Source organism: Bos grunniens, chromosome 13 (assembly GCF_055505025.1).
Source record: "Bos grunniens cultivar Pamir isolate PY7600 chromosome 13, Bosgru_T2T1.0, whole genome shotgun sequence".
NCBI lineage: Eukaryota > Metazoa > Chordata > Mammalia > Artiodactyla > Bovidae > Bos > Bos grunniens.
In genome coordinates, this window is record NC_141177.1 from 58,816,881 (window position 1) to 58,832,375 (window position 15,495).

The window sequence follows — 15,495 nt, forward strand, 5'->3', positions numbered from 1 at the left end:
TGTGATCCACAGAGTCAAAGGCTTTGGCATAGTCAATAAAGCAGAAATAGATGTTTTTCTGGAACTCTCTTGCTTTTTTGATGATCCAGCGGACGTTGGCAATTTGATCTCTGGTTCCCCTTTAAAGACCTTATCTCCAAAGGGAGCTCTCTTACACTGTTGGTGGGACTGTGAATTGGTATAATCACTATGGAGAACTGTACGGAGGGTCCTTAAAATACCAAAGATAGAACTACCACACGGAGAAGGCAATGGCAACCCACCCCAGTAGTCTTGCCTGGAAAATCCCATGGACAGAGAAGCCTGGTGGGCTGCAGTCCATGGGGTCTCGAAGAGTCGGGCACGACTGAGCATCCTCACTTTCACTTTCACTTTTATGTATTGGAGAAAGAAATGGCAACCCACTCCAGTGTTCTTGCCTGGAGAATCCCAGGGACGGGGGAGCCTGGTGGGCTGCCGTCTATGGGGTCGCACAGAGTCGGACACAACTGAAGCGACTTAGCAGCAGCAGCAGCAGAACTACCACATGATCCAGCAATCTCACTCCTGGGCATATATCCTGAGAAAACTATAATCTAAAGGATATATGAACCCCAAATCATTGCAGCACAGTCTACAATAGCCAAGACATAGAAGCAACCTAAATAAACGTCCATCGACAAAGGAATGGATGCAGAAGATGCAGTACAGATATACAGTGGAATATTATTCAACCATGGAAAAATGAAATAATGCCATTTGCAGCAATATGGATAAAACTAGAGAGTATCATACTAAGTGAAGTCAAGTCAGACAGAGAAAGATAAATATCATATGATATTGGTTATGTGAGGAATTTTAAAAAGTGGTACAAATGAGCTTATCTACAAAACAGAAATAGAATCACAGATATAGAAAACAAACTTATGGTTACCGGGGAAGAGGGAGGGAAGCATAAGTTGGGAGATTGGGACTGACATATACACATTACTATATATAAAATAGGTAATTAATAAGGACCTACCACAGAACACAGGAAACTCTACTCAATACTCAGTAATGACCTATATGGGAAAAGAATCTAAAAAAGAATGGGTATATGTATATGTGGGGCTTCCCTGGTAGCTCAGCTGGTAAAGAATCCGCCTTCAATGCAGGAGACCCCAGTTTGATTCCTGGGTGGGGAAGATCCCCTGGAGAAGGAATAAGCTGCCTGCTCCAGTATTCTTAGGCCTCCCTGATGGCTCAGACAGTAAAGAATCCTCCTGCAGTACGGGAGCCCTGGGTTTGATTGCTGGGTTTGGAAGATCCCCTGGGGAAAGGTATAGTAACCCACTCCAGTAGTCTTGTCTGGAGAATCCTCATGAACAGAGAAGCCTGGCAAGCTACAGTCCATGAGGTTGAAAAGAGTTAGACACAACTGAGTGACTAAGCACAGCACAGCACAGCACATATGTGTATGTAAAACCAATTCACTCTGTTATACAGCAGAAACTAACGCAACATTGTAAATCAAATATACTCCAATAGAATTTAGAAGACAAAGACCTTATTCCAAATAAAATCACATTCTAAGGTCCTAGGGGGATAAGACTTCAACATAAGAATGTGGATAGGGAGACACAACTCAGCCCTTAACAGGGATTGCCCAGGATGTTGTTAAGTGACAAAAACTAGAAGGAACACAGGGGAATATATCAAATTAGATGAACATAATAAGGGAGAAATGACTTTTAGTGGCAGTGTGTTTTAATATGACACCAACTTCAGCAACCCAGCCATACATGGAGGAAGAAGAAAAAAAAAAACCTCTCCATTTGAGAAAGTGATCACAAATATCACATCCTTAACAGTGAGGCAGGTAAGGCCAGAAAATAAAAGGAACATTTAATAAAGAAGGTAAAGATTTAGCTGAAAAAACACTCAGTTAAAATTGTATAACAGATTCACACTTTATCACACTCCCCCATCTCTAAACACATGCGAATGTGACCAAATACAAAAAGAACAAACAAAAGCAACATAGCCAGGCTTTTAAAGAAGTAAGTATCACACTAGACCAGGAACAGAGCAGAAACATCCATGGCTAAAGCACAGTCCTGCTGGGCGCTAATGCAGATGCCAGCAGGAGGTGGGTTGCTCATCATCTCTGGGAATAAAAACACCCCAAGGACTAGGGATGGTCCCTCCTTTCTCAAAGTAGCTAAAATAAAATCACTTTGCTTTTATGAAGTTTACCAGTGAGCTCCACTACACTAAATCCAGAAGTGAGCTCTCAACCCTCATATTCTTTTTTCCTGTTAACATCCATTTGTCTTACCACTCTCTTCTTTTCCCTTAATTCTCTTTGCAACTCTTTTAACTCTTTCCTCTTGAAATGCTTTGTTCACTTAGCTTCACAAACTCCATCCTTATTCTCATATTTCAATGGCCTTTTTCTCATCTTCTTTACTGGCTCCTCTTCACCTCTCCCCGCTCCAAACATGGGCATTATCAAGACCATGACCCTTGGCCCTATTAATTCTCTTCTCTGCTCACACTCCCTCCCTTCATGACTTCATTCATCTCATGGCCTACTGATCACATATACGACTCCCAGATTAGATGTCTGTCCCAAACCCCAAAGTATATTCCCAACCTCCCATTCACATCTCCACTTGGATATCTTATAGGCATTCTATTATTTCTAAAGATTTTTTTTTATGTGTACCATTTTTAAAGTCTTTATTGAATTTGTTACAACATTGCTTTACAAACACTGTTTTGAGTTTTTTGCTGTGAGGCATGTAGGATCCTAGCTCCCCAGTCAGAAATCAAACCCTCACTCCTACACTGGAAGGTGAAATTTTAAAACCAGTGGGCCACCAGAGAAGCCCCTTTGGCAGGCATTCTAAATAAATGCTTCCAAAATTGGACTCTTGCTCTCTGCCCCTTCCTGCCACCCATCTCCCATCCCACATGGGTCAAATCTGTCCTTCCAAATTCTTTTTAAAAAATATTTATTTGGCTGTGTTGGGTCTTAGCTGTGGCACGCAGCATCTTTCCATGTAATGCACAGACTCTTCAGCTGCAGCCTGTGGGCTTAGTTGAGCCGCGCATGTGGGATCTTAGTCCCCCAACCAGGGATGGAACCCGAGTCCCCCACATTGCAAGGCAGATTCCTAAGCACAGGATCATCAGGGAAGTCCCCTGCTCTTCCCACATTCTTCACCATTCTTCATTCATCTTACTGAACAGCTGACTTCCAACTGACTACAATCCTTCCAACTGACTACAACACAAATATTGGAATGGTTCTTCATTGCTCTCTATCTTATTACACATCTAATCCATCTAGTGGAATCTTCAAAATACTTATAACCTCCCTCACTTTCGCCCAGATTGTTCATCCCACTCACTCCAGCCACACTGGCCCCATTCCTGTGCCCCAAGTAAGCACAGTAGGGTTCTTCTGCCTCAGGAACTTTGCACTTCTTTCCTCTGTTTAAACTTCTCCTCTCCTTAGTTCAGGTCTTTACTTGAATATCACTTTCCCAGCAGTCCTTCCCTGATCATTTTATATATGATAACCAGGATGATGACTATGCCACAGACCTAGAAAGTAATCGGTCTAAACTTGAAGAGAAAAGCAAAGGGCCCCTAGAGAATATCTTCAAATGTAACAAACTGGGCTGTTAAGGAGCTGATGACCCTATCAAGTGAAAGCAGGCAATTGTTTTTATGCCAATCTTTAAAGCTGCAGCTGAGAACGTAAAGCAACACTGATAATGTACAAGTCACACTCCAGCTAACTGAGGTGGATGTTTAGCGAGAGCAGTGAGCAGAGTTGAAGGTTGGGGATTCCCACATGGAATATTGGCCAAATATATTGAGAATTCTCTAAGTACCAGGACCTTGTGTGTGCTTAGTAGCTCTCGCCGTATTCAGTTCTTTGCAACCTCATGAACTGTAACCCATCAGGTTCCCATGTCCATGGGGATTCTCCAGGCAAGAATACAGGGGTGGGTTGCCATGCCCTTCTCCAGGGCATCTTCCCAACCCAGGGATTGAATCCACATCTCCTGCATCTCCTTTCCTGCATTGCAGGTGGATTCTTTACCCATTGAGCCACCTGGGAAGCCCTTCCTAAACAGTTTAAAAGGATTCTGTCATTTAATTCTTATAACAGCCTTATAAAGTAGGTATTATAGTTATCCCCATTTTATAGATGTACTGAGGAGTCTAGATACAGTGCCTAAGGTGATGTGTTAAGGAAAAGATTTACATTATTATTTAGAGTTACAAAAGCAATTAATAAATGGATCATTAATAATAAGAGTAAAGTCTTTAGAAATAGCACAAGCATGCTAAAGTCCTTATCTTTTGTGGCAGGGAATGAATATGTATTGCTCAAACAGTCTAGTATACAATGATAATTCAAGAGGGGGAAGCGTCAGCACATTGTCTAGGATGATTACAGAGGTAACCACAGGAAGAACTAAAAAAGAAAATTGGACACTGAGAATCTGGTTAGGGGAGGAGATATTTACTTTCTATATGATCCTCTCCAATTCAAATTTTATTATCAATACACATATTGCATTTGTAATAAAAATTCAAGACTTCCCTGGTGGTCCGGCGGTTAAGAATCTGCTTTCCAATGCAGGGGACGCAGGCTTGATCCCTGGCTGGGGAACCAAGATCCCACATATAGGGCAATTCAGCCTGCACGCCACAGTAAAAACCCACATCAGCCAATAATAACAATAAATTATAATAAAAATCCCTTAAGAGCACAAGTGAGAATTTGGAAAAGCAGCTGTGCAGACAGCTGGGCAACAGTGGTGGCGTGCAGAAATCAAGAGCGTCCCCAGCTGTTTGGAGGGAAGCAGCCAGTTATCCAAGAATCAGCAGAGAAGACAAGTTCTGGAAGTAGGGAGCAACCGGCTCAGGGCTCTGCAGACTGGTGTCCCCTGCCCATCCCATCCCACTCCCCACTGAGACCCTGTGCCATACTCAGAGCCTCTGAGCACTTGAGGAGCTGTCCAGCCTTCACATGAAATCTGCAGGGGATTTTTTTCTGCACAAAGAGTTTTGTTTTTTGTTTGTTTGTTTTTTAAATGTGTAACACAGGTGTGATTTAAGTCAATACATTTTTAAGGGATTTCACATGATCTCATTCTTTCCGCTGCCAATCACCTCAGTTCCTACAAAGTCATAAAATTCAAGATACGTACGACAGCCCTTTCCAAAAGACATTTTGCACAACCCACAGCTGCGTGTCAGTCACTCACTCAGTCCACATCTCTTTTAGACGGGCTTCTTTGCTCTCCAATGGAATACAGACACACTTTGACATTCCCCATCTGTAATCTTTGGGATTCAATTTCCTCAAGCAATTTACTTTAGGACCATGTTTAGGGTCTGCAGACAGAACTGCCTGGTTCTGAATCTGACACCCTCTAAAAATGTATTAAGTGTAAATCATATTCACCCCTAAGCTATCACATCCTAGAACAGTACAGATTGTTGGGGTATGTCAATACCTAAGATTAAAAAAAAAAAGTTTGTTAGGTTTTTCATAGTTTTCTTGGCAACTTTGTCTTGTAGTTCTTTCCCACAGATCGAACAAGCAGTTCTATGAGTAAAGGAAACCACATACTTACTCTATGAGGCATTTCCAATGATGTAGGTTTATTGGAAAAGCCCCATCAGGATAGACCTCAACTAGATCTGCAGTTTTCATGTCTGGTACTTCCTCTGTCATTAAGCATACATACATATATTTGTAACTACATACATGTACTTAGGGATATTACTCGTTCCTGTAGGGTAAATCTGCATGTCACTCCCATCAGAAGACTGGGGACTTTTGCTGAGTAGGTCAGGCAGAGCAACAGTTCTAGAAAGCAAAACCCTGGACCCTTTATTACAGTGACAGACAAGCACACAACTTCTGCAACTGAATTTTTCTTAGTCAGCTCTGGACAAGCCCATCTTCTGTCAAGATTGCATCATTTTGATTACACACAATTTTAAACTGCCATGTGATTCTCATATAGGACTATCATCTGAGACTTGATTGTCAACAATGTATTCATGTCCCAGAAAGGGCTTCACAGGTGGAACATTTTACCCCCAAACAAATCTGAGTGCAGAGAACTCTCCTTTTTAATGGAGCAAAGAGAAATAAATGCTTTTCTGTGAAGACTCATAAACTGATAATTTACCTTAAAACCAAAGAAGGAAGATTTTACAGAAGACAGCAACTACTGAATCATTCTGTTGTTAAATCAATTACTGCATCTGATTAGTTTTCCAGTAATCCTTGAAGTAGAGAAAATGTTGTTGGCAAAACAGTAAAAACCTGGCCGCTCAGAAATTTAAACATCAGCAGCCATTCAGAAACAACAGAGGCAACTTAGTACAATGCAGAAGAAGCCTTTGATCTAATTACTTCCGCTAGTAAAGCCTACAATTTTTCTTCCCACTGATTTATTTAGTTTCACAGCATGGGCTCAATTAATTTCTTCTTACTCAGAGGTCATGTAAATTCATGTCTTCACTATAAATATTTTGAAATGTCTAATAACTATGCTAAACTTGGTTAACTCTTTGGTACCTGAAGTTACCACATGTACAAAAAGATTACAAATACTTGGTACAGAGAAGGCACTCATTATTTAAATAGCACAATACAATTAAATCATATCAAATGACTATAAGGATTAGTCATAGCTTAGAAAGTGAGGCCATATTTAGACCACGCAATAAATAAACATAAAACCACTAGATTAAATGTCAAACTAAGCATAAAATTGTAAATGTGCCAATAATTAAAGTTTTGAATAAACAAGAGCAAATATTTAATAACTGAATATTACTGAAACTTCAGATCACTATGAAGAAATTTTGTTTCTGCAATTTTCCCCTTTTGTCTTAATATATTTCAGCTATATGTCCTCACCAAAGTGGCCTCTTTTTTCACCTGTAGAGATGATCCCTACAAACAGAACAGACAGAAATGACAATGTATTTTCCCCTTTAGGTGCTGCAAATAATCAGATGGCTATGTGTAAACCATGACTCAAGCCCCAGGTAATTATCTAGGTATGGGGGGTGGGGGGGGGAAGATGATCAAGGACTAAGCAGATCACAGTACTTGTTTTCATAATTCAATTGAATTCATCCTAATCTTCTAAATTCTGTTTTATAAAATGAGAACCATCTTAGAGCCACTATATCTGAAAACAGCCCTTGAAACAGAGGATCTGACATTCCATTTTATCTGTGATGCCTGCCAAATTGAGTGATGCTACATTTTCTAACCCCTTTATCAGGCATTCCTTAGCAAAAGTACTTGGGAGGAAAGATTTTGGTTTCACACTGTGAGAAATGTGTTAGGTTGGCCAAATAGTTCGTTCAGGTTTATCCGTAACACCTTAACGAACTTTGTGGCCAACCCAGTAGAAGGATCAAAGAAAGAAAGCAGTATTTTTCTTCCTGCTAATTCTGGGGCATTTTATTTCTTTTTAACCTGTTTTATGGTTAACTATTCATCAAGGTCTCAACAGACACTGTGGGATGTGTGTGTAAAATAAGAAAGTAAAGGAAACCACCAATTTATACAAAATCATATTCCAAAACTAGCCTGGCACGGTTGTTACACACTCAGTTTCTAATAGCTACACATATCTGGATTCAAATCTCAACTCTGTCACTCACAAGCTCCATGATCTGTAAAGCAAATGGAATGATACCACATCTCTGAGAGGGCTAGGGAGAGACACAGACAAGTAGTAGTAAAAAGAAAGTGTAAAGCTCAGGGCATTGGAGGCCTGGTGCCTACTAAGTCATCAATAAATAGCTGGGAGTCCATGCTAAGTCGCTCCAGGTATGTCTGACTCTTTACAATCCCATGGACTGTAGCCTGCCAGGCTCCTCTGTCCAAAGGATTCTCCAAGCAAGAATACTGGAGTTGGTTGCCATTTCCTTCTCCAGGGGATCTTCCCAACCCAGGGACCAAACATGTCTTTTTTGTCTCCTACATTGGCAGGCAGGTTCTTTACCACTAGCACCACCTGGGAAGCCCAATAAATAGCTCTTGTTACTCACAAATAATTTAGTTTTTGGTCCATGGTTTATTCTTTCTCTTAGATGAGAAGTTATAAACAGTGGTTAGAATTCCATGTTAGGCTTCCAAAGCCTATTTTACTCATAATGTTTATAGCCTGGCATTCATAGTGTTATAAAACCAAATCACCAATTTCACCAAATCACCAGCCTTGACCTCGTATTGTCAGCCAACTTCCCAGACCAGACTCTGCCTCTTTCAGACCCTCCAGAAGTTGGAGACGTCAGGAAGTGGTGGCCCTGGTGACACCAGCCGGAACTCTGTGCCTTTCCTGCAGATACGCAGCCACCCCAGGTGTGGCTTTATAACCTTGTGAATCTGGGTTCTTGGGAGACTTCCAGAGCTTGGCAGTGATCAGGCATCGCTCTGCCGAACCAAACAAGAGCTCAGAGCCAGACCCAGGGACACCGTGTTCCTTGAGCAGTTTTATCTTCCTTGCATGCACTGCTCAGAACACTGTGGGGATCGATAGAGGTTAATTAACTTAAAATTACAAATGGCTCCTCACAGTTGGCCTCCAATCTCTGCCATGTGCTGTGCTCATTCTCATCTCTGAGACATGATCAGGAGCTTTCCTTTTCCTGAAATGCTGCCCCCCCCCCCCTTTCCTGTGAATAAGTCAATAATCATCCCTAAGACCCAGCTCAGAGGCCACCCTCTCCCAACACCCTTTCCGGGCTCCCCTGAATGTCAGTCTCTCTGTAGCGGGGCACCATAGCACACCTTGCCCGGACCTGTCCTGAATTGTCTTTGTAGGGGCTTTCAAGCTCTCGTGTACACAGAATCATCTGGGCAGTTTGTGAACAAAAAGTGTCCCTGGGCTTCATGACCAGAGACTCTGTAACAAGCTGAGGAAGCATCCAAGAGCCTGTTCTGTTACAAGCTCCCAGAATGGTTCTGATGGAGAAGATGGCATCATGTGGGAAAGAGAGCATCCAGGCAGAGATGGTTGCACTAACTGTTCTCTCCTCACCAGTGAGTATTGCTCTATCCCCAAATATTGGAGAAGGAAATGACCACCCACTCCAGTATTCCAGCCTGGGAAATCCCATGGACAGAGAAGCCTGGCGGGCTACAGTCCATGGGATCACAAGAGTCGGAGATGACTAAGCAACTAAACAACAATCTCCAAATATATTAGGTGCTCAATAAATGTTGTTTAAGGGAGTGGGGAGCGTTAAAACAAGTGGGTATTCATCTATCAACAGGTAGGTGTTTATTGAGTATATACTAAGTATACAAGGTCCTATCAGCATTGAAGCAGGTACTTGTCAAAATCCAATATGGAGCATGAGGTGCATGAAATCAAATAAAAATAAAGGAAAGCAAGACTTTGCTCTTATCCTGTCACAGAGCCAGAATGTGTCAGGGTCATTTTCAGGCTGGTGGTTTTCAACTGTATCCACTCACTGGAATCGCCTGGAGACTTTAAAATACCGATGCCTTGACCGTCATCCCCAGAGCTTCTGAATATATCTGGGACTGACTGTGTGCACCAAGATGTCTAAAAGCTCCCCAGGTGCTTCTTCTGTGTGGCCAGAGTTGAGTCACTGCTGCAGGCTCACACAGCCACTACTGGCACCTCTCCAGTGACACCTAGTTTATGTCTGCCTCGCTTTCCCACATCTGTTTACTGCTCTCCCCCTCTCACCTTTCACCAGATTCAAAGCTTCTTGAAGTCAGGTTCCAAATCATATTCCCCTTTGATTTTTCTAGAGTGCCCATGACAAGAGTCTATACTTAGGAGGTGTAGTATTGTGGTTTATAACAAGAAATATATAGCTAGTCTTTATCCCTGTTCCTTGTGTAGAACATCTCATCTCTAGTACAGACTCCTAAAACTTGGAATTTCTTAGGTGATGGGAGTGATAAAGGTGTGTTGTGTTATGTTAATGAGGTGGTTTTGGAAAGCCCCTAGATCATCTCAGGTTGGGGACTGGTTGCCAGCGGGCCCAACCATGTGATTTCAGAGCTGGAACTTGTAGTCCCACTCCCTAACCTCTGGAGAGGGGCGAGGGGCTGGAGGTTGAATCAACTGCCAACAGCCAGTTATTTAATTAATCATGACTTTGTAAAGAAGTCTGAATACACTCCAAAAGGACAAGGTTAGGAGAGCTTCTGGGATGGTGAACAAGTGCTGGGAGAGTGTGTGGAAGCTATGTGCCCTCCCCCAATAACTTGCTCTATGACATCTCTTCCATCTGGCTGTTTCTGAGTTATGTCCTTTTCTAAAAAACCAGTAATCTCTTGAGTACACTGATTCACTGAGTTCTGTGAGTTCCTCTAGAAAATTAATAGAATCCAAGGAGGGAGTTTGCAAGGAATCCAAGGTTTGTAGAACCCAGGATCTACAGCCTATCAATCAGAGGTGCAGGTGACAACCTGACTTGTGGTTGACCCCTGAAGTGTTGTAAGTATGATTGTAATGTGAGAGTAAAGGAGAAATACAGAAGGAAGACTGAGATTTTCTTAAATAGAAAGAGAGCAGTAAAAATTTGTGGAATGAGGATACCACTGGCATGGATTTAAATGTCAGCAACCATGAGTGAGCTGGACCAAGAAACATTTCAAAAAACTAAACCACAGCATTAAAACACTGAATAACCAAATTTAAAAAATAGTAACCAGGGACAAGCTGGCCCTTTAAGCACTGGGGAAGTTGCAGAAGAGCGTAAAATGATACAGACTCAACAGAGAAGAACAGCAGCTACAAACCAAAGGGAGCTCTTTAGGAACCTAGCATGAAAAACAACAACAACAACAACAACAACCCTGGACCATCCAATACTTAAACGGGAGCGTGTCTGGAGGTCAGCACCATGGACAGAGGCATCTGGAAGGCTCAATAAAGAAGGAACCAAAGGAACCACAAGGGGACTGCGACCCTGCCTTCAAATTACCAATCAAAGCTACTTTCTTTTATCCCAGAAAAAAACATGCAACACAAAGGATATTCTAGCTACTCTTGAGAAGAATGATTAACTTTAAGCTCTTGTGGTAAGTAAGGCCTTTCAACTAGGAGCATTTGCTATTTTATTGAAATGACAAATCTAATGTAAATAATAAAATTCTATTGTTTCTGGCCCCCTAATGAAACTTCAAGTTTCTAATCCTTTTAAAAAGCATTTTTATTATTGCATTAGCAAATGATCATAAAATACTTCTTTTAGTAGACCCGAAAGATGAAACTGAATTTTTTTTTCAAGTATAATAAGACAATAGGAAAGAATGCTGCTGCTGCTAAGTTACTTCAGTCATGTCTGACTCTGTGCGACCCCATAGACGGCAGCCCACCAGGCTCCCCCGTCCCTGGGATTCTCCAGGCAAGAATACTGGAGTGGGTTGCCATTTCCTTCTCCAATGCATGAAAGTGAAAAGTGAAAGGGAAGTCGCTCAGTCATGTCTGACTCTTCGCGACCCCATGGACTGCAGCCCACCAGGCTCCTCCATCCATGGGACTTTCCAGGCAAGAGTACTGGAGTGGGTTGCCATTGCCTTCTCCGGATATGAAAGAATATTAAAGAATATTAAATCTAAATGGACTCCTCCATCACAAAATTAGGGCTTGGGTTCAGATCAGCTATCAAGGATGAGATTCACATATCAGCATATTACAGACCCTGAGAGACAAAGCAAAGGTAACCCATAATTTTTTAACTCTGCCTGCATACCAGAAGTGATGAGGGATCTCCCATTAATCTCATTTAATCCTCATCAATGCCCTCTTCCTGCAGCTTTATACTGATATCCCCATTATGCACATGCAGATAGGGAGTATCAGAGAGGATGAGTAAGTTGTCTGAGGTCACACAGCTGCTAAGGAACAAAGTCAGCATTTGGTCTTCTGCCTAACTCTGAAGTTTGCTTCCTTTTTTTTTTTTTTAAGCTACTCAGCTGTGTTACCAGACCTGGGCAGCACACATCATTTTAATCTATGACAAATTGGATATTTCCTTTATCCACTACCTCCTAAAGGCATTATAATCCAGAATAAAACACAGACATTCAAACTAAACTGTAGTCCATGAAAATCAATTTTATTTAAACCAATATTGAAACTATCTCATAATAAAATAACTGTACCTGCTGAGTATAATAACTAAGACAGTCACTTTATATGTGGTTTAATAACCACAAGCAGCCTTAAATACAGCTTCATTAAAGCCAGAGTTAGTTTTCCTGCTCTTTTATTATGCATGTTATATGTTTTTTATATATATTCTCACCAATACAGATTAATTAACATGCAAATATGAGTATGACTTCTAAGAATTTAAAACTACTTAAAGGGGACCCAAATGATAAAGAAAAGCTGAGATTTTAATGTGAAAAAATGACAATACTGGAAAACATTATTTAATTTTAAAAGATATTTATTTATTTGCCCATGCTGGGTCTTAGCTGTGGCTCACTGGATCTTTGATCTTCATTGCAGCATGCAGGATCCTTAGTTGTGGCAAATGGGATCTAGTTCCTTGACCAGGGATCAAAGCTAGGCCACCTGCCTTAGGAGCATGGACCCTTAGCCACTGGACCACCAGGGAAATTCCTAGAAAACGCATTTTGATTTAATATCTAAAACATAATGAGTGGGGACTTCCTTGGTGGTCCAGTGATTAAGAATCCACCTCCCAATGCAGGGGACAGAGGTTCAATCCCTGGTCAGGGAACTAAGATCCCACGTGCAACTGAATCCAAACTCTAGAGCCTGCAAGCCACAACTAGAGAACTTGTGTGCTTCGACAAAGATCCCAAGGGCCACAGCTAAGACCTGACACAGTCAAAAAAGTATTAAAATATATCTACAAAATAAGTTTTCATTTTCCTCTCTGTAAAAAGCATAAGATTACATCTTAAACTATGCGTTATAAGGAAAATTATGTGAATTTTCTGGGCAGGTCAATTCATTTACATGAGCCCTTAAAAGTAGAGAACTTCCTCTAGACAGAGACAAGAGACACAATAAATGACCAGGTCAGAGGGATTCTAAGTGTGAGAAGCAGTTAAAGCTTTGACTGGCACCAGGATGGAGAGGGTAACATGATGAAAGGAGCAGAAAAAGCCTAGGATGGCCCCCAGCTGACAGCCATCAAGGAAGCACAGTCCTACAACCACAAAGAACTGGATTTGATCAACAATAGAATGTGCTTGAAAGCAGAAAGGAACAAAACCCTCCCAACCTTGATTTTGTCTCTGCGAGACTTAAAGTGGAGGACCCAGCTGAGGCATGCTGTACCATGACTCCTGCTCTATGGAACTGAAAGACAATGAATGAATGTTGTAAGCCACTAAATTTGCAGCAATTTGTTACAGCAGCAATAGAAAGTGAATACAGTATACATACCTTATAATTAACCCTGCTTAATTTGGGGAGGAGTTGTTCATGGATTAACGACTCCTAATACATTTAAAAATGTACTTTTAATTGTATTGCTCCTAATACATTTAAAAATCACCTCCCTCACCTTTATTTTAGGCTGTTTGGACATACGGTATATGTGCTAATTGATTTTTCAATCACTGTCATGTTTTCAGATCAAAGGATAAAGTTAGCAATCTAGAGGGACTCATTCACAAAACACACATCATTACTGTAAATACTCACTTCATTTTCATTCTCACAAAACTCTCTGGGATAAATGTCCTCATTTGCCTTTTTCTAAATACCTCTCCATCCTTGTTAAGAGGCTTAAGCAATCAGATCATGATTTTGCGTCTTTAAGCATTCAAGAGACATGAACCTGCATGATACCAACAGAATGGAAGAATAATTAACCTGAATTTCTAAATGGAACAAGTTTGGTAGATCTTTGATAGAGAAATAAGCAGTCAATTCTGGATGGTGACTCAATTTATCAGTCATATCAATCTTTAGAAAACTCTTGTACTTCATAACACTAAACAACATCAATAATAAAAACAAAGAAAAAAGTTTGCCCATTTTCCACTGATCAAAAAAACTCCTGTTTTCCTTCCCCTGCCACAAGTTCCTCTGGTGTGTATGTGGCAGATAATCTATTAAGACATGACTTTATATTCTCGTCCCTGCTACTGCAATAGGATCTAGGAAAAATAAGGCAAATTTAGCTCCCTTTCTTCTAGATAAGACAAAGTCTTGAGTTTTGTGTTCAGGGCGTCCAGAAATATTAGATTTAGGAATTGAAAACAGAAATTGCCAGAAATTTGAGGGGGAGGCGGGGAAACACTATCCAGGCTTTGGAGTTTGTTACTAGCCGAAGAGATGGATGTGGCTTTGGGTTTAGATGGTTACAATGACCTGGAAATTAAAAGAGACTGGAGAGGCGCTACAGAGCCTACCTCTGCCCTCCTCTATCCTACTGATTGTCCGTGATGTCTGATGGGATGGTCAGGGAGGCTGGAGCCTGAGTACAAGTGAGGCAGGGGGTAGATGCCCCCTCTCCCCCAACAAGGTAAGCATTAGGAGTTGATTCCTTATGGACAGAAACTCCAAAATATCAATAGCAGGGCAATTGAGACAGGAGGTTGGGCCGTGCCCAGATAAGAGACTATGTATTTGTCATTCTCAAAGTCAAGGAGCCTTTCTTGACTAGTAAATTCCTTGCAGGTCAAAAGAAGACTGATGCTAAGGCTACCCATAGGCCTCGTTGCTGGAATCCACCCTGGTTGAGAGATTTGTGTGAACACATTTGCTGTTGGAGAAGACTTTGGAGGGTCTCCTGGACAGCAAGGAGATCAATTCAGTCCATCCTAAAGGAAATTAGTCCTGAATATTCATGGGAAGGACTGATGCTGAAACTGAAGCTCCAATACTTTGGCCACCTGATGCAAAGAACTGACTCCTTGGAAAAGACCCTGATGCTGGGAAAGATTGAGGGCAGGAGGAGAAAGGGGTGGCAGAGGATGAGATGGTTGGATAGCATCACTGACTCAATGGACATGAGTTTGAGCAAGCTCTGAGAGCTAGTGAAAGATAGGGAAGCCTGGTGTGCTGCAGTCCACGGGGTTGCAAAGAGTCAGACACAACTTAACAGCTGAACAACAACAACATAGGAGGATCCTGAGATGTACCAAGTACAGATTCAGACCCAGACATATCAAAAGGATTGGCCAAAGGAAACCCAGAAGAAATGTCTCCATAAGTGATTTAAACTACCACGAGTGTGTGACTCTCTGAGTACCCCCGAATGTCTATCCACACATACTGCATTCTATTTCTTCTTAATAAATACTTAACTTGTTTCACTACTTCCCGTCTTTGTGGGAATTCTTTTCTGCAAAGCCAAAGGGCCAGAGCCATGTCACTGACCACGGATCCAGTGACTAGGATTTAGCGCTCTCACTGCTGAGGCCCGACCTCAATCTCTGGCTCAGAAGGGAAAGCCTGCTTTGAGCCTCTGTAGGCTAAGGGCACTGGAGATCAC

The 15,495-nt window shown here is 41.6% G+C and overlaps 1 protein-coding gene and 1 non-coding gene across 6 annotated transcripts in view; both read right to left on the reverse strand.

The window, feature by feature from the left end:
* KIAA1217 (KIAA1217 ortholog) overlaps positions 1–15,495 on the reverse strand; it is an 820,709-nt gene that overhangs the window by 677,614 nt on the left and 127,600 nt on the right. The window lies entirely within an intron of this gene.
* Positions 5,556–5,686, reverse strand: LOC147361058 (small nucleolar RNA SNORA18). The gene has a single exon (XR_015140072.1). It is a non-coding gene; the product is annotated as a small nucleolar RNA SNORA18 (small nucleolar RNA).